At 39.6% G+C, this 21,968-nt stretch overlaps 1 protein-coding gene across 16 annotated transcripts in view; it reads right to left on the minus strand.

Moving 5' to 3' along the window:
• The window catches only part of LOC144981209 (RNA-binding protein 47-like), a 31,182-nt gene extending 14,579 nt beyond the window's left edge, over positions 1–16,603 (minus strand). For 6 of the 16 annotated variants that reach the window (XM_078953186.1, XM_078953162.1, XM_078953156.1 and 3 more), the window contains exon 1: positions 14,817–15,098. The gene's annotated coding sequence lies outside the window, so the exon portion shown is untranslated. Of the gene's footprint in view, positions 1–2,961; positions 3,008–3,106; positions 3,278–14,816; positions 15,099–15,423; positions 15,520–16,333 lie in introns of those variants that run through there. The other 10 variants (XM_078953164.1, XM_078953157.1, XM_078953141.1 and 7 more) reach the window with 7 other exon arrangements.
• Between the last annotated feature and the right edge of the window lie 5,365 nt (positions 16,604–21,968).

Raw genomic sequence — 21,968 nt, forward strand, 5'->3', positions numbered from 1 at the left:
CCTTGTGGGTCTCGAATTAAATCTCAGATAAGATGGTTCCCTTTGTAAGGTCATTGTCTGACAAAAACACACACACACACAACCATAATGGAATCTGCTGCATGGGGGGGGATTCTAAAAAAATCAGAACAAAATGTAAGCAAAACAGCAAAACCTCTAATCGTCCTAAATGGCTTGATGACTGATTGTGACGAGACATCTACAAGTGAATGATGCAGCGTGTCACAAGACTGTGGGTCCTACAGCTCTGAACTGGAGTAACACCCGATCCAAACTGGCTTAACTATATTTTCCTGGAAGCTGTTTCCACCATGTCACTCTATTTCAGCAACATAAAGAATTATTTTCAGTATCTCGAAATACGTAATTTATTGACAACATAGCTGTTTTAAACTGTGGATGATTCATGGGATTTTTAATAAATCCCAGCGGAATTTGTGTTGTCTGAGAATATATTGTCCCAACTAGTTGTTATGTAACTCTGAACTTGACAGGAGAAAGAGAGAAGTGAGAGCTTTGGCTGACCTCTGAGGTCACATGATATCCTCATTTTGCAGATTTTGACTCTCAGCTCCTCAACTAAAACAAATCGAAAGCAGATTCAATACAACCCCCCCAAAAAATGTCCTTTATTTCACTTAAAGCATCATTGCTAGACATTTTGTGAAGTATAACATCCTTTGTGTTTAATTCTCTGTTTTCTATTGCCTAATTCTTCTCATTTTTCTTTTTTCTCATTCATGCACCTGTCGCCAGCATTCCTCTGGCTCACCCAGTCTCAGAAAGAAGCAGCACTGAAGAAACTGAAGCAGATTGTTTCAAGGAAAGAGTGTGTTTACAGGCAGACAAGGTCTAAGAAGGAGAACCTGAGTAGGACTCCCTTGACGCTAGAAAGCCCCTCAAAGTGAAACCAGCCAGAAGAATTCCAGGTCAGACAGAGTTTGGAAGTCACTGCCTCCAGCCCACACTAACTTCACCAGAGAGAGATGATTCCACTTCATTTAACTAAGCACCCCCCTCCTGAGCCTGCCTCCTCCAGGACCTTCACATTTATCTCCAACGTCACTCAAAACCACAGCAGCCTGGCTCCAAAGTGCAAAAACTGGAAACAATATTGCAAAGAGTCCAGATCGGCAGCTCAGAGCATTTTATCGGTCTTATTCCGAGCAGGAGTTCTAAACAGAGGAGGCTCTTATTCAGTCACACAGTCATCGCTAATCAGAAGAGCTGCTTTAGCTTTAGGGGCTTTGCTTCCTTGGGCAAACACATTCCTCGGGGTAATCTGCTAGCATGCTCAAGGCCCTAGCAGTCATTGTTTCAAACAATTATTCCTGACGTTGACCGTGTCACAGTTGGGATAAAAGCCACTGTGGCCTCCTTGGGAAAAGTGGCTTTATAAAGGATGTGGGGGCTCCTGAAGGCCAATTCAAGAAAAATAGAACCTTTTCATATATGGTGATCAATGTATTTTCAATTTTGATGATTAATTCTTAACAGTACTTCTATCAAAATGTGTTTTCTTATCAGGCTACACGTTGAAAACAGAAAAGGACATCAATGGCTAAATACATAGCAGCCGTGAGACCTGTTGGTTTGCACTGGACGGACTTAAAGAAAGCTTTTCAGCTCCACAGTTTTCATCAATCCTGACTTAAAAATATTTCCCCAAACCCCAACCTCTGCAAAAATGAGTAAACAGGCCCGAGTAAAATCTTATTTTTTGACAGCACACCCCCATTTAAGCACAATTTCAGCCTTCAATTAAAATAAAAACAACAACGTTGATGAAATCATTCACCTGCAAATAGGTGTGAAAGACATTAACCTAACTGTAAATTAGCATTTTTCTCAAGAGGACCTGACTGAAGACGGTGACGGCCAGAACCAGATTTTTATTTGATGTACAACATTATATTAAAATGAACGACCTTGGGAGAGTTTCAGGCAGGCAGCTCAGCAGTGCGATTACCTGTTTACACCTCTACATGGACACTTCAGCCAATTAACTCACCTGTTCCGTGACCTACTTCAAGAACCAGGTGTGTGCTCTACGCCTTCAGTCATCCATTTGCCCTAGTGCTGCGTTTGTCGCCCCACCCTCCTCCCCGGCTTCTACCTGTGAGCTCCATAAGGAGTTAGTTTTATACTTTTATATATAAGTTTTCAATGGAGGTCTTGTTTTATCGTATCTGAACGGAGCCTTATGCCAAAAAAAATCTGGAAAATAAAGCTTTTTCTACTGCATAAGTTGTCTGACTGAAATGTTTTTACTGCATTTCATTGAATGAATTTACCAAGAAAAATGTTAAATAAGTCTTGGGAAATTTACAATATTCACAAAACTGATTTAACTAAAGACAAATGTTTCCTTAATAAATGAATACCCTTTTGGCTCTAAGTTAATTTAGCGTTTCGGAGCATGAACTTAAAAAGATTCTAGAATTGTTATGAATCAAATGATACTGCCTGCTGCCATCTTTTTTACAGGCATACTTCACATCCCACCAACTTTAGCGGGTTACAAAAGCAGCTAACCCTTGCACAAACTTGGGCCCACCCTGTTGACAAACGCGACATGATCCAAAAAAACAGCTCACGTCAGAGTCTCTCTCTGCTTTCCACTTGTCCTTGAAGAAGTGAATCAGAACATTCAGTGAATGAATCTTTGACACAAACACACTGAACAAACAACACGCCTTACCAGGGCTAAAGTCCATATATTATTTGACAAAGAGTCAGGATGTCTATGAACAATAATAGCAGTTTCTATGTGTATTCTGTCATTTTAATCCACCACTCTAAACACACACTGTACAGTGTCAGGCCACTCCACTGGTTCCACTGGTTTCTTTGAAAAGACTCCTTGATCTCCACTCTAGTTTCTGATCGGCGTGGCGTGCTTTTGTTGCTCTTTTCCGATCAGACCTGAGGTTGCCAAACAGGCAAGTCTGGTAGACTTACACAAAGCAAGACGGGAAATTCTACTATGGGATGGTGAGGAAGACACGAATCCTAAAGTTAAAGGGGGTCAGGGGTTAGATAGATTTCAAACTAACAACAGAAAAAAAACCGTCTGAATGCCTGTTAAAGATTGGAACTTGTTTACCTGTATCCTAGTGCAGACAGTGATGAGGCAGCAGAGGGGTTGTTGTCAGTGTGATCTTGGCGTCTCGTCACACTTTTTCTAAAAAGTTGCTTCCTCTGTCCATTCCCTCTTTTTGGTGCTTCAGCATTGAGACATGCTCTGAGGTGAGCAAAGGTGCTTTGATGTTAATCATTCTCAGTGGCCATTGGAGAGGAGGGGTGGAGCCACTCAGTACAGGTAACCCTCCACTCCACCCAACCTCTGTATTTTCTCCTTCTTTTAATCTCACTCTTGCTCTCTTGATAAAGATTCCGACCAAAGGGGAAGAATACAAGGGCAGTGGGTGGGACAAACTGGAATGATTGACTACAATAAGGAAAGAAAGTTGGGCATTTGTCTTGGATGGTTGCAATAAAAGCTTGGCTTTTTCATCTCAGTTCTAAACTGTTAGATCTGGTCACGTAAATACTCAGTGCCGCCCACAACTCAGAGATAAATTTCTGATTAACGACTGCCACTCTGCAGAAACTATGTCCTAGAAAAAAAACACAGGTTTTTGCGTTTTGAATAAAAACAGCATTATCATAAATAAAAGACCACTTTCAAACGTTTGTGCTTGTGAGGGGCTGTAAGCTGGTGAAGAGCTTGTAAACAGATTGATGATGGGAAGTAAGTCAGCTCACTCCGCACCAACAGTCCTGCCCACGACTCAAAAGGGGTACTTTTAGTTAACCACTGCTGCTTTACAGAAACTATGTCCAAGGAAACGACAGCTTAAAAGGGCACAATCATAGTTAATAGACTACTGGAAACACTTTTACGATAGATCAAAACGTTAACTTTTTCTTAAAACCTTCCTGGCAATGTAAAAATGAGACTGTCATCTCTCGACTACAAATCCTCCGCACGGCCACCTGCCAAATTTGCCAAAAAACTTGTATTTAGGTCGCCGCGTGGTGGTACTTTGGGGTATGTGAACATAGCATAATTTAGCATCTACTTTCTTTTTTTGATCTGGTTCAGATTCACAGCAGTTTGAATAAAGAAATACTCAGAAATACAAAACTGTGTTTCTTTATGTCTGCCATCATCAAGAAAATGCTACAAGATTATTTTAAATACAACAAAAAAAGGATTTCTATTAGAGTCAGTCTTTGAATCAAATCGTCAATAAAGAAATAAATAGTCTAAGGAATCAAAAATAAAATCGGGAAATGAAGTAATTATTCAAAAGGGCACTGTTGAAGAATAAAACAACGTAAAGTGATAATAACGTGTTTAAGGTTTTTTAAGTTCAAAGACATGTTTCCTGCTCAAATGAATTGTCAAAAAGGGGGATGATGGGAAACCAACATGGCACAGAGGGTCACGGAGTACAGAGTCAGCTGGTTTGTTATATGAGGTAACAATTGAGAGTCCCTTTAGCAACAACAAGCTGCTAAACTCATCAAAGATAAGGACAATGCAAACGTGACTAAACCTGTCACATTCCAGTTATATCTAACAGAAACACAGAGGATGGAGAAGAAGAGAAAGGACAACGAGGGGGTCGTACGTAACCTTAAGCAACCCTGACAAACTACCAGGCCTGCTTTAGCTCACACTGAAGTCAGGGGATGTCTTTGTGTTGAACAAGTGACAGATTAATCAACAACTTTGTTAAAGACGGACGCACGACCACTTCATTTAGGTCATAGGTCAATTCAAATGTTTCTTTAGGGTCAGCTGTAAAAAGAGTGGACTCATGGGAAAAGCCAGGCATCTATCCTTCTCTCATTTGTATGCGTGTGTTAGTAGAGCTACTTTAATCATTGTAAACAACAGAAAGTTTGGCACAGTAGTGTCAAAGAAGAAGACCCCAAACAAGAAAAGTCATTGTGACTCCAAAATAATGTGTTTTTGAAATAGAGAAATGGAGAAACAAGCCCTTTAAAGATCCAACTAGGATCTCTGACAGCGTTTCAAAAAAATGTCCTCAAGAAAAGTATAGTGTGGTCATTATCATCTGTGGAAGTGCATGTTTGTTTAAGATAATCCATATTTACCCCTTGAACAATTTATAATGTTTTGTTATAAGGAGTAAGACGTTCAAGAAAACCTCTTATGCAGACTTCATTCTAACACGAAAATATAAAATACATTATTAGAAAAAATGAGTAAACGTTTAAAACATAAATCTTTTTAGATGCTGTTTGAATGAATACAAGAACATATTTCATTAAGCACAAAAAATTAAAATAGATATCTTAAAAACTGACCAAAAGATTGGTCAGAAATAAAGATTGATTGTCAGTTATTATGCACTTTGACAAGGTTTTCAAATAAGTAAGATCTGCATCACGACATGTTGGGTGTTGGTGTTCTATTGCGAGAGGCTGACTTCACATAATTTCTCTTTTGAGGAAAATGGACAAACTTTAAATAAAGGAATCTGCTTTATTATCTAAAATCATTCCTTTGATAGTATATATATATTTAGCTAAGTTAAGGAAAAAAGAGTTGGAAAAGATAATAAAATCTGATGCTGGTGCATCTGGTGCTTTGTCTAACCAATGATCTTAATGAAAAGCTGATTCTGTTAAAATATTTTGGTCAAAGTCAAATTAAATTGGAATATTTTCACCTTTTTTGTTTTAAAGGCTAAGAGCACTTATTTTCCAAAACTAAAATAAGCACAAAAAAAAAACAACTCTGAGAATTCTAAGTAATAGTTGAACATTTGTAGAATCTTTTAACATTAATGAAAGATGAACATCAAGTACAAGTAACTTTAATAAACTTGCAAGTCACCATAAATCTTTATTTGGACTAAAGCAAATCACAAAATTAAGTTTCTGATGGTCACACATTGCAAAATGCCAAAAAATCCGAGTCGTGCTACGTGTGCATCACACAACCCAGGCCAGATAGCATCTACTCAACGTTCACAGAGATAAACATGGAGGAACTGGGTCTACAGGTCTTAGGTGAACAACAATAAAGGCTCAACGGTTAAAGAGACCACGCACTCCTGCATAGTTTTGGACAAATCTATTTTAATATTGACGTTTGATGGGTTTGAATGCTTTGTCTTAGTTTAAGAGGAACATAGATCCGTGTGTCAACACAGATGTCAGAAATACTAACTAAAACCATGTCAGTTGGGGGGATGTATTGTATGTAAACCTCAAACTCTCCTATCCTGTTACTGGAAACATAAACATTTCAGAGACATCCTGAGATGTGTTTCAACCCTGCATGACACGTGATAGAGGGCCACGGGGGGTTAAAGTTCATGTTTCTCATGAAAACACCTCCGGCTGAAAGAAGAACTCGTCTTTATCAGCAGCACTTCCAATGAGAAGGGTTTATCTGACGGCTTTTGTGGCAACGGTTTTCTGCTGGGCTTGTGCGAACGCTCGTTGACTGAAACCAGATGCTAAACGTCACATCTTTTACGTCAAAACCAATAAAGTTGATCGGAAGGGTTTCAATGTGTGCAACTGCAAAAGTTCTGCTCACCTTCCCCTCAGCCAAACGTCACCTCGCATTCTCGAAATACTATCGACCGACGCTGCAGTCTTAGTTTTGCGACCTACTGAATGACTCAGCACAAAAATGACAAACAGATAGAGAAATCGGACGTGACGAAAAGGCCCAACACTTTGTTTTCCATTGTGATGACAGAAGTTTCCCCTTTTGCCCGGAGCTTGATCAGCTGGTTCTGCGCAGTCAGGTGGCATGTCGGTAAGCAGCCAACGAGCTGCGGTTAGTTTTAATGTGCTGCACCTTCAGCCAAGGTCAAGGAGACGAGAGAATGAACAACTGAAAGGCAAAGATATGAAGAAGCTGCAAAACAGGAGCACAAGAGAGTCATAGGGCCTGTTGACCACACTGGAACTGCTCATTATCTGGCCAATAACCAGTAACCACTGTAACGTCAGCATGGATGATTGTCCTTTCCTCAGCAGTCACAGTTAACCCTGTCATGTGATAGAGAGGAAGAAGGAATCAAACCCATTCCTGTTTTCAAGGTTTTTAGCTTTTATTGTTTTATGTGGCTGTTTTTCAAATGCTATCCAGTCAGATTCCCTCTAACTGCATACAATTACATAACAAGTATGGAATGAGATATAATATTTATTATAAATATTGCATCATAATACACATGATGTGCATCCGCTATAGAAATGTATTAGCTAAACCAGTAATTCAATGCACACTACAGATTTATAAATCACAGTAAAATAACTTTAACTTTTTGCTTTAAAGTTCTAATTATACTCTACATTTCATTGACTTCCTCTACTTTTACTTTTACGAAACACCATTTTAAATGATCTGTGATTTGAGTGGGGATTGGTTAAAAGAGATAGATTTACTGCCAGGCAGTTGCAATTTTATACAGCACTAATGAGATGAGGTGTAATGAGCTGATCCAGTAACAATGGTATAAATAATGGTTTAAGCAGCTGAATAACAGATTATTAACTAGATGTGTATGTTTTTCAGGTTTTACAAGTGTGCATCAGTGCAACGTGAAAAACTGTGCTTACACAAAATTTTTGCTGATGGTTCAGGCAAAAACAGGTTATTTTCCATAAGAGTGTGAAACCCTATTTACAGTCCAAAATTAATGTGAAATAAGGAGTGGGACACCAAATTATATGACACAAGATTACATTAAAACATGACCAAAATGAAACCAAAATGTTAAAGACTCAATCCGATATAAAATTGTGTTTTCGTGTTTTTAGCATGTTCTTGTGGTATTTTTTTTTATCATGCTGGACGATTTAGATAATAATGATTAAAATTATTTTTCGATTTTATTCAAATTGTTGTGAAAGACAAAAAATTGTTGTTGGAAAGAGCTTATAGGTGAGGAGCTGTAAGATATCTTAAGAAAGTTTAAACTTAGGGCTGATGGGAAGTGTGGGTGGGCTTACTTCACGCCAACAGTCCTCGCCACAACTAAGGCGAATTTCGAATGAAGTACTGCTTCTCTTTAGAAACCATATCCTTTTGATTTTGCCCAAACAGCATAATCATAATTAACAGACCACTTGGAAGGCTTTGAAAATAAATTAAAATTTGATCAGTGTGGGACAGTAAATCCAAAAAATTAGAGCAAGCCTTTATTTTTTACATTAAAAAGTAAGTGCTGGGAAGATCAAAGTAATTACGTCAAATTTGTTCAACCAATGTTTCCTAATTTTGATTTCTGGAGTAAAAATTCTCATAGAGTAAAAAAAAGAGACCCTTCCAAAGCAGGAAATCCTATTTAATTCTAGTAACACCAAACAGAATCCCAACAAGGAGAAAACAGAATTAGACTGTAAACTCAATATAAAGAAACAAAGTACAAAATCCTGGGAAAGACGGAAATCTGGTAAAAGACAAAGTAAAACATGAAAAATACACAATGCATGTTGTAATTAGCAGCTTAGCAGCAGCCAAAATGATGGAGGGAAGCTAAACCTTTGTAGCGTTGGTGTTCAAAAGTGTTTAAAAAAGAATAAACTCAACACAACTTCATAAAAGACAAAAATACATAGAGAATAGGAAAGCATACCAATAAAGTCTAGTTCAAAGCAAAAAATATACATGTTGATATTTGTTTTATGTGTGGCTTGTGTGTTCAGGTAACACCACATCAAGGATGACCAGCATTGAAAAAAAGTATGCGACTTGAATGGAGACAATTTTGAATCTTTTTAGGTAAAATAGATATTTACATTTCATGAAAAGACAAAACTTTCTCAACACACCTAGAAGCACACACACACACACACACACATTCACTCAGTAAAGTGAGAAGGGGGAAGTATAAAGGCAGATAAGAGCAGAATAAAAAGCTGATGGAATTCAGGGCCGGTCAACTCCGGCTAACGCCCCTTAGCAGAGACACAATAGCTAAACCAAATAGTGTCACGCAAACCACACAGAAACGGGCACTGGAACAACAGGCCAAAAAGAAATCATCCTGAGAACCCACAGCTGTGTGTGATCCACTTGCACAGTGATACTGCTCACAGACAAAGCAGGAAATATTTAAACGTAACAGAGAAGGAAGAAGTGTGAGCGACAATTCAGAGGAAGGATGAGCCTGATTGTCTGGAGTGTGTCTGCATGCGGCAACAGTATTCTAGTATCGGTTTAGTATCAGTTTAGTGGAACATTCCATCCTGGCACAACGTAGGGAGGCTATGAAAGTATGTTGAGTTTTGCCTTACATAGCACTTCTGTCACCGCTTGATGTTTTTCACGTTTCACATGTTCTTTTTTATCAATGCGACAGCCTTCCTCTGCTGTCACAAGAAGGTCTGCTTGGTCAGCCATCACCACCTTACAGTTAGGATGTTGGTATCTAACATCCTTCTTCATCTCTTTTAAAAATTCCCTCCCATGAAAATCACGTTTTTGGCATGTTCTTGTGGCATTTTTCCCACATTGGAGGACATTTTTAAAGAAAATTAAGATTAAAATTGCACTTATGAGTATTTCTTTATTCAAATCATTGTGAATCAGGAGCAGATAAAAAAAAGCCGTTTGAAAAAGCTTGTTGCTGTGGTGTAGAAGCAACAATCGGCAGACCAGAAGCTCCATCTGATGCATCCACTTGTTAGACGACTAGATCCAAAAATGTCTTCGTTTTCCTCGTCAGAGCTAGCATCTGTCTCAAAACTATGGGGCTGAATAGCTCCAATACTGCTCTCCATTTTTGTTGCACTAGTAATGTGAGGTTGGGGCTGGAAGCTAGCAGGAGAGTGTGTGAACAGATGGATGTTGGGATGTGGGGGCTGGTTTACTCCACGCCAACAGTCCCTCCCACTACTTAGAGGTGAATTTTTAATGAACTCCTGCCGCTCTGCAGAAACTATATTCGAGAAAACGACACAGGTTTTTTGTTTTTGCCTAAAAATGGCATAATCATCAAGTCCTTATGTCTGGCTCTGATGAAATGAAGTCAATTTAGTCACCATTTTTTCATGATATGGATACAGCCATATTGGAGCCAGACAACGTCAGTAAGCAGTGATTGGTCTGAGTCTGTCTGAGTCAACGTTTCTGTGGCAACAACCCTCAGCAATCAGATGTGAGCTTTTTGGAAGTCCATATCCCGACCACTGAAAGCCGGCTACACAAAACCTGTCAAACGTTTCAACCTTCTACGTGGAGCCCGTGGGGACCACATATGTTTACTGAGCTGTCTGATTGGTCAATTTATAACTTAAATAACTTGCAATAAAGAAAAAGTTGGGAGAAAAAAAATAGGATTAGCAAGAACAAGTTAAAGAAAGGTAGCAGAGAAAGATTCTGACAAATATAATATGATAGCTGTTAATTTCTCAATCGAAGTCTGGGATTTTGGCTTCTGGGAACCAGTGAGTATATCCATCTTAGAACATGGGGGTGGAGGGGGGTCACTCAGTCCTGTTCTCATATACAGTCAATGGTTGAGCCACTTGGCCCATTATAAATAATTCCCTAAAGAGAAGTAATGTATCTCAAAGGATGAAACAGAGCAGAGCACTTAAAAACATAGCAAACAAGTTTAATTTTAAAAAGATTTATGTATTGTCATGTGAAATTAAAACTTTTTAAATGATTAAGTTAAAAAAGCTGTCAAAGTTTTAACAAATTTCCTTCAGAAAGTCAAAATCCTTGAAAAAAATCGTAACAAAGGTTAGAGAGAAAGTGCCTTTGCTTTGTACAAACATTTGCATACGAAGGAAATATAGAGGGAGGATCACCTCAGGAGAAACAATACAGGAGTGTTTTCATGAATTTATGAGTCGTCTCATTTACCCAGAATGGAACCTAAAAGAGGTGGATTATGAAACTAGCGGTGAAATGAAGCATAATAAGAGCATTAGTGTACAAAGAGTTTGAAGGACAAGGAAGACAAAGAGGGAGCAGCATAATAGGAGAGGATGTGGGTGGGGGGGTGTTACTGCACTGGAAGAGAGGGGTACAGGGGGTTACCCTGGGGTGAAAGGTTGAACAGCAGAAAGGCACGGGACGAAGGAAGAAAAACACGGCAGGAGGAGGGTTGAATTCTCCTTCCTTGTGATTGGATATCATCTGTTTATACTCTCAACAGTCCTCCAAAGTTTTCATACGGGAGACAGTTGCACAACAGTCCGTCTCAATGAAAGACTTTGGGTGTTGTGAAATCAGTCTAGGGTTATGCATCTGCGTCAAAATTGGTTAATTAATAGAGCAATGCGTTAGAGGTACAGACATTATGTGGTGAAGTTGCAGAGTCCAGTTTGATGGGAAATAGTAAAGCAAGTAATGATAAAAACTTTTTTGACATTTTTAATATCTATTTTGTGTGAATGCTCATGATTGCACATTAGCTCTGATGGTATTGACCGTTTTTTCTTAAGTTCCACTCCAATCATCTTTTGATCTATTGTAAATGCCTTCAGAGTGGTATTTGTTATTATTATTATGCTGTTTTTAGCCAAAAAAAAAAACTGAGTTGTTTTCTAGGACATAGTTCCAGCAGAGCGGCATTTGTTCATTAGAGCTGTGGTTGGGAACTGTTGGCGCAGAGTAAGCCTTCCCTCACTTCCAATCATACATCTGTTTACACGCTCTCCTGCTTACAGCCCTTAACATCCCTAACCTAACATTACTGATGCAACAAAAAACAAAAATGGTGAACAATATTAGATAAATCCAGCCATTCCGTTTTGAGCCAGATGCTTCAGACAAGGAAAATAAAGACGCACATGGATCTGTTTGTCTACAAGCAAATGCATCAGAATGAAGTGGAGCACAGAGCTTGTGGCTTGCCGTAGTGTGTCACAAAAGCTTTTTTAAACTGCATTTTTTTAGTCGGATCCTGATTCACCATGATTGGAATAAGGAATAAAAATAAATCAGAAAAGCAATTTCAAGCTTAAGTTTCTCAGAAAAATGTTACGAGAATACCAAAAACACAATTTTCCTTGGAGTGGGTCTATAATACAAGACAGAGAAAACATTTCTTAAATGCTACTAAACACATCTTCAATAATTGTTGCCTATTTTAGAAAAAGGAGTTGCATCAGAAAACAAAATCTTTAGGAAACCATAGAGTTCCCCATTATATCCTGGAGTCTACTTGTGCATCAAAAAGGGGCACCAAGCACACGAGATGTGTCAGATTACAAATGCAAACGATAACAGGTGCAGCAGTAAATAGGCAGTCCTTTTAGTACATTTCAGAAGTACAAATTGCATTAGCAGAAACTATGGTACTGTACAAACACACATGAAGTCTGAGTAATTCACTCCTGTGTTAGTGCAGACGGAACCACAGAACCTGAGAACAAACACTAAAAATAGCAATCCTGCAATACACGCACAGACAATGCCTCAATCTGACAGCAAAGTATTTAAGCCAGGTATTAAATGAAGTCAAAACCACACTTACATGTTTGTTGTGGCTACCTTAACAACAGCTTCTTTTTTGTGGTAGAGTTTCAATGCCAACAGTAACTTTTCTCTTGAATCAAGCCATATGATGGAGATTTTTAGATGAAAACGAAGCAATTGTCTTGTTTGTAACATTATGATTGACACATTGTAAAATAAAAACTGTCAAATTAAGTGTGTTTTTCTTCTGGATGCAGAAAAAAACACACTTTTTTGATGACACACAAAGGGGTTGGGGCAATCCTTCCAGCTGAGGTGGGACAGCAGGTACAACCCCCGACTCAGTTACACTGATTTCTTTTTTTTCTTTCCTTAAAATCCCTAAAAAGTGTGCCCATTCAACCACATTTTCCATATTCAAGTCCACGCCAACCAAATTTGAAGTGTGTAATTGTCGACAAATATTCTCTTAAATGATTCTTCACCCATCTCTTTACCTGAACACGTTATTCTAATTTTGATGGTTCTGCTTTCCTGCACTGCTGCGCTGTGGCTTCGTCAGAGGGGAGCCAAAGAGGAAGGTGGGGGGGGGGGGGGGGGGGTGGGGGGGGTTAAGAGATGGGAAGAATGTGATCATTGTGCTCTCCAGGTATGTGTGTTTGTGACAAAATGAAAGAATGGGCAAGAGGGGAGATCAGATCTTGTTACAGGTGTTGTATAAACAGCACAATAGTGCAAACAGGCTCCCTTCTCTCCCCGAGCTGCATGTGTGTCTGCACACAGCGGCTTTACGTTTCTGCTGAATTAGGGACTTTAACTTTGTCATACGGCAGACTGAATCTGTGCTTCCTCACCATCAGCGTGACTTGTTCACGTGACAGTCATGTGACACGATCCTGTAGTCGTTGCGGGTGTCTGTATGCTTGATTCATGCAGCTTAAGCTGTTTTTTTCTTCCTTACTCTTACTCTTGAGATTTGCAGGTCTGCAACATATTTTCATTCTGACTACCTGAAACTTGTATTACACAAGTCAAGTCTTCGCATCAAATGTACAATGATCATCTACTTTCTAAAACTACACTATTAAATAGGTTTTATGGTGTTTTACTAACATCTATATCTTTTTTTATTTCTCTATTCTTGTTTTGTTTTTTTATAAAGCAAATTTAAAGAAAAAAACAGCATATCAGGATAAACCTGTGATTCAACACACACCTTTCCAGACACCTCCCTTGCTGAAGTATTCATTGTGTTAAATCATCTTGTTTCCATGAAGTCAGAGGACAGGAAACCGGCTTTAGACACATTTTTACTAAGTCTAATCTGATGATCAGTGCAAAAAGACAAATGTCTGAAAAGCTGTGACTAAATGTCACTAAGTGGGGACGAAAATACGACAACAGGTATTCGACTTAATGAAAACGGTTTTTAAACAGTTTTTTGTAACTATTTAGTCAGACCTGATAGTCTTGTTTAGACATTCTGAGATTTAAATGTGGGCCCTTTTTGCGTGTCTTTGTAACTACACGAAAGCACAGGTATACGTAATAAACATAATAAAAATATAGCAAAAAGCCTTCTAGCATCAGTGTTGGTGATCTACATCAAAGCTTCTTTTTGTACAACAATATGTTTAGCTCCTTTAAGTACATTTGAAAATTCCTCATTTCATTCCTTTCATTTTTGAATGACAAGAATACAAGAATAGTGAAAGTAAGCGTCAGCACAACATTCTGGAAAAATGCACTTCAGCCCACTAATATTAAATGAGAATTGATTTTAATCCTGATTCTGGTCATGTTGTTAATTTAAAATGATATTTGCTAAATGTTATCAACAAAAGAAAACTACTTTGGAAAAAAAACACAACAGTGTGACGATAGTTTTAGAACTTTCAGATTCTGAATGTCAATTTAGCAAATTAGAACGAGCCATTACGAGACACAAGTACTTCTGCACACACTATGTGTATGCACACACACACAAACTAAATCGTGTTTGTACAACAACAGGACACTCAAGGCTGACTGGCGCCCTGCTCGACCAGTTTTTTTTTAAAGCGCACACACACAATGAGCAGAGAAGACATCAAATGGACAGACACACACACACTCAAATAAACATCAAGTCCTCATCCAGTAACCTTGCAGTGAAGGTTACAGCAGTCAGCTGGGTCAGTGTGATCACTGGACCAGCTGAAAAAATGTCCTTCCAGATACCCACTGTGTCTATCTGCGTGTGCACGCCATTAAACCTCCAGGTGAGAAAACACACTAAGTCCCTCACAACTGCCCTCACAGCAAAACTGTCAGACACCCAGAGCACAACAACAACTAGACTGAAGAGACACGTGAAACAAGAGACAAGTTTACAACTAACCTGCAGGATGATGGGATGCCAAGTTGAAGTGTCACTTTCGGTTCTTCTTTCTCCACTCTCAAGCAGCAAATCGTACTTGTCACTCACTCATCTTCCTCAGCTCTTCTATAGAGTCTGTCAGGTTCTCAGCGACCTCTTGTCGTCTGTCAAGGTGCCTTCAGTGACAGGTTCCCCAAAAGCACAACAAGAGAAGGTCTCAGAAACTTTGACCAGACACACAAACCACCAGTCACAGTAAGACAGGACAAGTCAGAGTTTCTCTTCTCCTTTTGGGGTTTTTTTCAGTTTCTGACTCAGATCCTCTCTGTTTGTCCTCTCCTCTGTTCCAGTCACGACAACACTTGTAGACGTAACAGCAGGAGACAGGAGAAAGGGGGAGAGCACAAGGTCTCAAAGTGGAGGAGAGAGCAGGAGGTGACAGAGTTGAAGGAGAGCGCTACAGCGGGAGAAAGAAGGAGGGAGGGATGGAGGGAGGAAGGGCAGTGGCAATTAGTGAGTCTGTACCTGACTCTCACTGACATAAGCCCCACATTCCAAAGAGCCGAGAAGGGGGGAGAAAGATGAGGAAGGAGGAACAAAAGAGAAAAAAAGTTCTGAGCACACACACAATCGGAATATCATTCCAGCCGACCCGCGGAGCTATCCTCTCTGATGCAGTACTCAAAATGAGATTGTACGATGAAGACGCTTGCTGCCAGAGTTCCCCAGGTCCAACTTCCTGTTGTCTCTTCCCTCTCTTTGTATTGAAAGACCAAAAAAACCCTCTCTGTTGTTCCTCACGTTAGTGTTTCGTTTCTATATCACCTTGTCGGTGTGTGAAAGGTACAGCCTTTTCCTAAAACCAACCAAACCAGAATCAAACTGCCCGCACTCTCAGCACACCCTCCCTCCCATCATTCCGGATGGGAAATGCTATCCTCCTGTGCCCCTGTTCAACCTGTTTGGGGGTGTGTGTGTGTCCCTATGTGCGTGTGTGTGTGTGCTCAAACACCCAGTTTGAGATCTGCATCATGGAAGTCAGAGCAGCATTCTTCTAAAGAAGATTCCTTAACAGCTCACCCAAAACCTCACACCACATGACCGCTCCCATCCACCACCTGCCTATTACTGCTGATCAGGCTCAGACCGGATCTCTGCTGGGTCACAAATGCGCGCACACCTCTGAGGTCATGGTGACATGCAGTCTTGTGCTATACTGCCTTTGCTATTTGACGTGCGTAATGATGATGGTAGCTGTCAGTGATAACACACTCTCAGAAGAGTTTTGTTATTCTGTCAGAGGGAAGAAGTCGAGAAATCAGAAACATTCTTTACCCCGTTGAACCAACATGGATTCTGACCAAAGTAATGTTTCTCACTGTCCTTCACATGCTGCGCTTTTTCTTTCCCACACCCTCTTAATTCTCCTTCTTTACTGAAAATATTGTACTTGTTTGATCATGCAGCTGTACTGCTGCAGACATGGAGTGTTTGCCCCTTAACACTGAACACGAGCGTGTATATGGGTGTCTGCCTACCTGAATTCCTTCGCGAGTCGGGCGTGGGCGGCACCAAGTGTTTCCTTCTTCCTGATCTCAGGTGTGTGCTGAGAGCGTTGTCTTTATGACAGCCAGTTGTCATGGAGACAAAGGGACAGAAGAGAACTGTGCTGAACGGCACGGGCTGCAGCTACCAGAGTGAGGACAGAGAAGTGAGGAAGCTGGATTTTTGTTTAGAGTAACAACACACACACATATACGTTCAGATAAAGCGCACGCACTCACTCCCTCACACAGTAGGGAACTTGCAAGTGTGTGTGTGTGTGTGTGTAGGAAACTGAGATTGAGTCAGACGTGCTCACACAGAGAAATAAGGTTTCAACACAGCAGCTGAACTCTGGCAGGGAAGAGGCTGGGCCGTTGGATGAGTTGCTCAATAGATTTTCACTTAAATGCTTACTTAACACATCTCAACCACCCTCCAACCCCCCCTGAATGAATAAAGCAGAAATGCTTTTTGCAGCAGAATGTGTAGGCATCTTCAACTCAGGTGTTCTGCAGAGTTTAAAGTTAACTTTGGAAAAGCTTCCTGGATAACTTTTCCTACTCTTTATATGAAAAGGAGGCAGTAAAGCATAAACCAGGTTAGGGCAGAGTCCTCAGTGTAACCCTTGTGCTATCCTAGGCACTTTAACGTTGGGAGTTGGGTCATCTAGACCCACTAAACAGTGCGTAAAACTTTTTTCTTCAATGATTTGTGAACCTCACTGGTGTCCATGGATTACATGAAATCTTTCCACCTTTATCCACCTTTGTCATGGTAGGGCGAACACGTCAATGTAAGGGTGGGGTCATCTAAGATAGCACAAGGGTTAAGGTGTGCAAAGTCAATGGATTCAGAAAAAAACAGCACGGGGGCACATAACCAAAACAAAACTAAGAAAATAAGGACCAAGAAAAAAAAACTATAATTCAGATTAACTTTAACATAGTTTGATAAAAATTTTTTAACAAATCTCCATCAGTGAGATTTTTAATTGAAATGACTTCCACTGTTAGTAATGACGTAGTAAGGACACGATAGAATGGTTAGTTGCACCATTTTTTTAAACTTGTTTTTAGTGTTATTTACTATTTAGCTGTAGTTTTTAATAAGGCTATAAAAAAGTCTATTTCCCTTTACGGGATCAATAATGTTCTACGATGAGCTTCTTCCAATGTGGGTCCCTGGGCAAGACCCTTCATGCTATTGCCTAAACTTCCCGAGACCCAGGTCTCCCTGTGCTGGTCCCCAGCCCAGATAAAATAAGGGCAAGCTGATTCCCTGAAGGGATATGGTGACAGGTGAACAACATATTTTTTATTGATTTTAAGCATTACATGACATAATTTTTCTACACTCAAAATTTAATGGCTCATGTAACCAAAATCAGGCAATCATCCATCCATTCATCTGTATCCGTGTCCTTGTCAAATCTTTCAAACTTGGGTATGTAACCAGAATTGTAAGCTACAACTGTTACAAACAGCGGATTGAGGTAAGCACCCAGGCGCAGAGAGGAGGAGGAGGCAAAAGGTTTTAGTGAAATAGCAGCTTTAATAACAAGATATCAAAAAAAAGTCCAAAACTTAACCACTGCAGCAGGCAGGCAGGCAGGCAGGCAGACTCGAAACTCGAAATATTAGACACACTGGAAACAGGAACATTAACCTATGGAGCAGCCCAGGCGGAAGGGAAGGACAGGACTTAAATACATTCAGAACAGACGATACACAGGTGGAAACAATGAGGGCAAATGGGGACCAAAAGTAAAACTCGAAATAACAACGCAACAGGAAACCTTTCAAAGTAAAACAGGAAACTGAACTCAAACAGAAACAAAAGACAACTAGAGCACAAAAGCAAAGAAACTATAACCGTCACAACAACTTCATTTGGTAAAGCAGGTGAAGCTTTCCCACACTGCAGATGGATGCCCAGTATCACGTGCTTCCTTTTCACTGACTTACAAACATCTCATGTCCGCATTCATTTATAAAAACTGCTTCTTCATTGCTGCTCTTTTGATGCCTATGTGGCTGTGGAGTCATCTGTGTTTAAACATGCAATTGACACAGGGAGTGTCCACACATGTCCATTGCTATTAAAACACAAGTGGAAATGCAATTTAGTAATTACTGGGATTCATAACAGAGAGAAGCCATGAAAAAACAATTATTTGCATGTTTGGGTTTTGAATAAACTACTGATCTATTGTAGATAAGAATAAACTGATGTTTTGAATCTGGATTGAGCTTTTTCTTCTTACGGTTTGTGTTTGTATACTCCACTGTTTCTATTTTAGGGGGTTGACCAGTGTTTTTTTTTTTATCTTTTAGAGCAGGGGTGCCCAAATCCAGCCCTCGAGGGCCGGTGTCCTACATGTTTTCCAGCCTTCCTACCAATGAAGCTCCTAAGTGGCTAAACACACCTGATTCAGATAATCAACTGCAGATAAGGCAGGATTTCTGAAAAACTAGCAGGAGGCCCATCTTCGAGGCCTGGATTTGGGCTCCTCTCAGAGAATCTTTAGCTACCTTTACACAGCCCTTGCTAACGTGTGTTTAAGCAACCACTTCCAATAGAAAAGTCTATGTAAATGCGAGTATAAGCCAATTGAACCAATCGGGGACTTGAATTTGTCAGCAAGGTTTGGCTGGCATGCCCATTAATTGACAGAAGTGCCAAAAGTTTGAAAATCGTTCATGAAGGAGAAGTTAATCATTGCAGTTTGTTCCCGGACGGAATTCTATGACACCAAGTCTTTCATATATCGGAATAGAGCTGTGTAAGAAAAAGCCTGGAGCAGGATTCACGAGATAGTAAACACTAGAAAAAAAAAAAAAGAAGAAGCCCCTCCCTGCTTGTCCAGTGTGAACACTGTGGGATAAACGAGCAATCACATGCCCGGTGTGAACATGGCATCGTAGAAGAAATGTTTATGCAAGGCTTCTGAATAGCTTCTCGCACTGTAGGATCTGAGTTTTTCACCTTTTCTCTTCTTTTTTTTTACTCATTATTTTTGAGTTTTGTTAGACGCCTTCTTTAAAAGCCTATTTTAATTTTAAACTTTTGAAATTTAGCAACCTGTCATTCAAGAGATCAAAATCCTGTTTTCAATCCCCTTCAACATTAACTATTTGAAGTTTAATCCTTTAACTCATTGAACCCAAGCAATTTTAGTGTAGTAAAGCAAAAGGTAAATAAAAGTTAATCCAAAGTTTGTGTTTTCATGCTTCAGCTACTTTTTCAAATATGTACTTTTAAGAACCGAAGGTGTAATCATTTGGAGTTATTACTGAAACTTACAGACATGCTGGTGTGGTTTTCTCAGCGTGTAATCAAAGCTAAAGTCATCCAACAATAATCAGCTTCTGCCCTGCCCTTGTTGCAACACAATAAAAAGAGAGGCTTGAGACAGACAAGTGATTCCCTCTGAGATAATAATCTGCCCACCAGTGCCAGTGTAGCTCTGTATCTGCAAAAGTCGTGCTCAGTGCAGCCCTCCATCACCACAAAGAAAAAGCCCAGGACAGAGGAAAGCTTGGATTAAGCTGCAATGGCATGCATTGCATTGGACTCAGTAATGCATTTCTGTAACTTGTAAGTGAGACTTCATGGTCTCACATTGAGACCCACTGAAGATCCAGGTTCAGGTCTTAAGAAAAGAGAAGAACCGAAAATGTCAGCGGCAGTTTAAGCACAAAGTTTAACTACAGAAAGCAGCAACGTTGCATTGTTCTCAATGAGCAATCTTGACAAGAGAAAACTTTAATATCGACGTTATAAAAGGTCAACAAACCAATTTTTTTAAACCAGGGAGTTGTTTTGTGTGTGTCGTAATGTCATTAGGGGAACATTAATCATGGTTTCTAAAAAGAAGGGCTTGTAGGATTTCTAGAAAAACAAAACTAATCCTTGTCTGGCTACAGTTGGTACTCATGACGTTTTAGCAGAATTAAAGGTGGTGCAACATTTTTGCTGTAAAGAAACGTGCACAAATTGGAGCTAAAGATGTTTTGTAACTCAAACGTTTAAATTGGCATTTAACTTTCGACCACCGTACAGATGCATTCTAGAAATGACTGATGTCAACCGAGAAAGCAAGCCTTTTTGCCTGCAGAAAGAAGGGGTGTGTGGAAAGAAGGTGTGTTTGATGTAAATGACCATTCCCTGTTTGACAGAACAGAAAACATGCCTTGGGCTTGTTTTTCAACCCGCAGCTCAGGCCAAGTTTCTCTTCAAAATTGAAGATTAAATTTCAATAAAACACTTTTACAAAAAACTTTGGGTTTCACAACAAAACATTGCATTTTCCATGTTTTTTAGAGTTTCTGTTAGCTAAAAATATTGTTCATTTTTGTTCCATTTTCCTAGACTTGCTTGGAAGACTTTCAAACTTGATTCACATGGGCAGGGAATGGAGAAAAAATTTACACATCTTTTTTTTTTTTCTGATACCTTCACATGTAATTGCACCAAACATCACTCGAGAAATAAAAATTCACTTGTTTGGCAACAGGTCAGGTGAGCTTTCACACCAGCCACATGAAGGAAACAAACTATTAAGTGTGAAGGTTTCCCAAGATCTCAGATGTAGCTGGAGTGTGGAAAATCCAAGTACCGGTACCATATTTTTTGGACTGAAGTGCAAGCAACTATGAGTATCTAACGAGAAGACGGGGATTAAGAAAAGGACAACACAAACAGGAAAAGAATTTACAAAATAAAACAGGAAGTACTAATCAAACGAATTCCAGGAACTTTATTACTGACAGATTTTAATTTAAAGACAAGAAATTCATCAGTCAAAAGTCTGTGAACTATAACACGCAAACTGTCTCTGTATTTACATGTCAAGTCCTGACCTTGTGTTTTTCACAAATGTGTTATTCTCTGCTTTGTAGCTAAATTGAGACCTTTAAAGGACAAGAGTAAGAAGAACAACTCCAACAGATTGTCTAGCAAGTCCTGTAAAGACTGAATGAGGTCATGCCATGACCAACACAATCATCTCTGTTTCTCGTCATGCCAACTACAGGAAAACACACAACAGTTTAATGGAGTCAACAACACAGCAAAGAAAAACTGCAATGTATGGGGTGACATTTTATTTTGTAAGAGTTTTTATTAAAAAACAAACTTTACTACAGGTGCCACTATGGGCTGCAACTTTATTAATAAAATTAGTCAATATTTGAAATCATTCAATTTAAAGCATCACCTGTACCATTTAAGAAGTAAAACTTCACATCAAAACAAATCAAATAAGTAAATAAGATCAATTCTGTCTAACTGGAGGCAACGAAACTGCATGTGGAACGGCTTTGATGTGAAGGATTGGCTGACAGTGATTGCACAGGTGAACTGATAGAAAATCAACAAGACAGAAAGTCCCCTGGCCTTGTACTGCTTCTTGGAGATTAAATCTTTATTGAGAAAATTCCAGGTCAGCTTAAGCCAGTGCAACTCACCGTCCCCAACCAGGCCGATTATTGAACTGAGTGCTGGCAAACACACGCATGTGCACGCAAACACCAGACCTTCTGAGCAACTGGAGCCGTGTTGTGAGGCGACACTGATGACGCCTGTTGGATGGGATTATCTCTCCAGCTGTACTCTCACCCGCAGAGA

The sequence above is a fragment of the Oryzias latipes genome, chromosome 1, assembly GCF_053564925.1.
Source record: "Oryzias latipes strain Hd-rR chromosome 1, Olatipes_Hd-rR_3.1".
Taxonomy (NCBI): Eukaryota; Metazoa; Chordata; class Actinopteri; order Beloniformes; family Adrianichthyidae; genus Oryzias; species Oryzias latipes.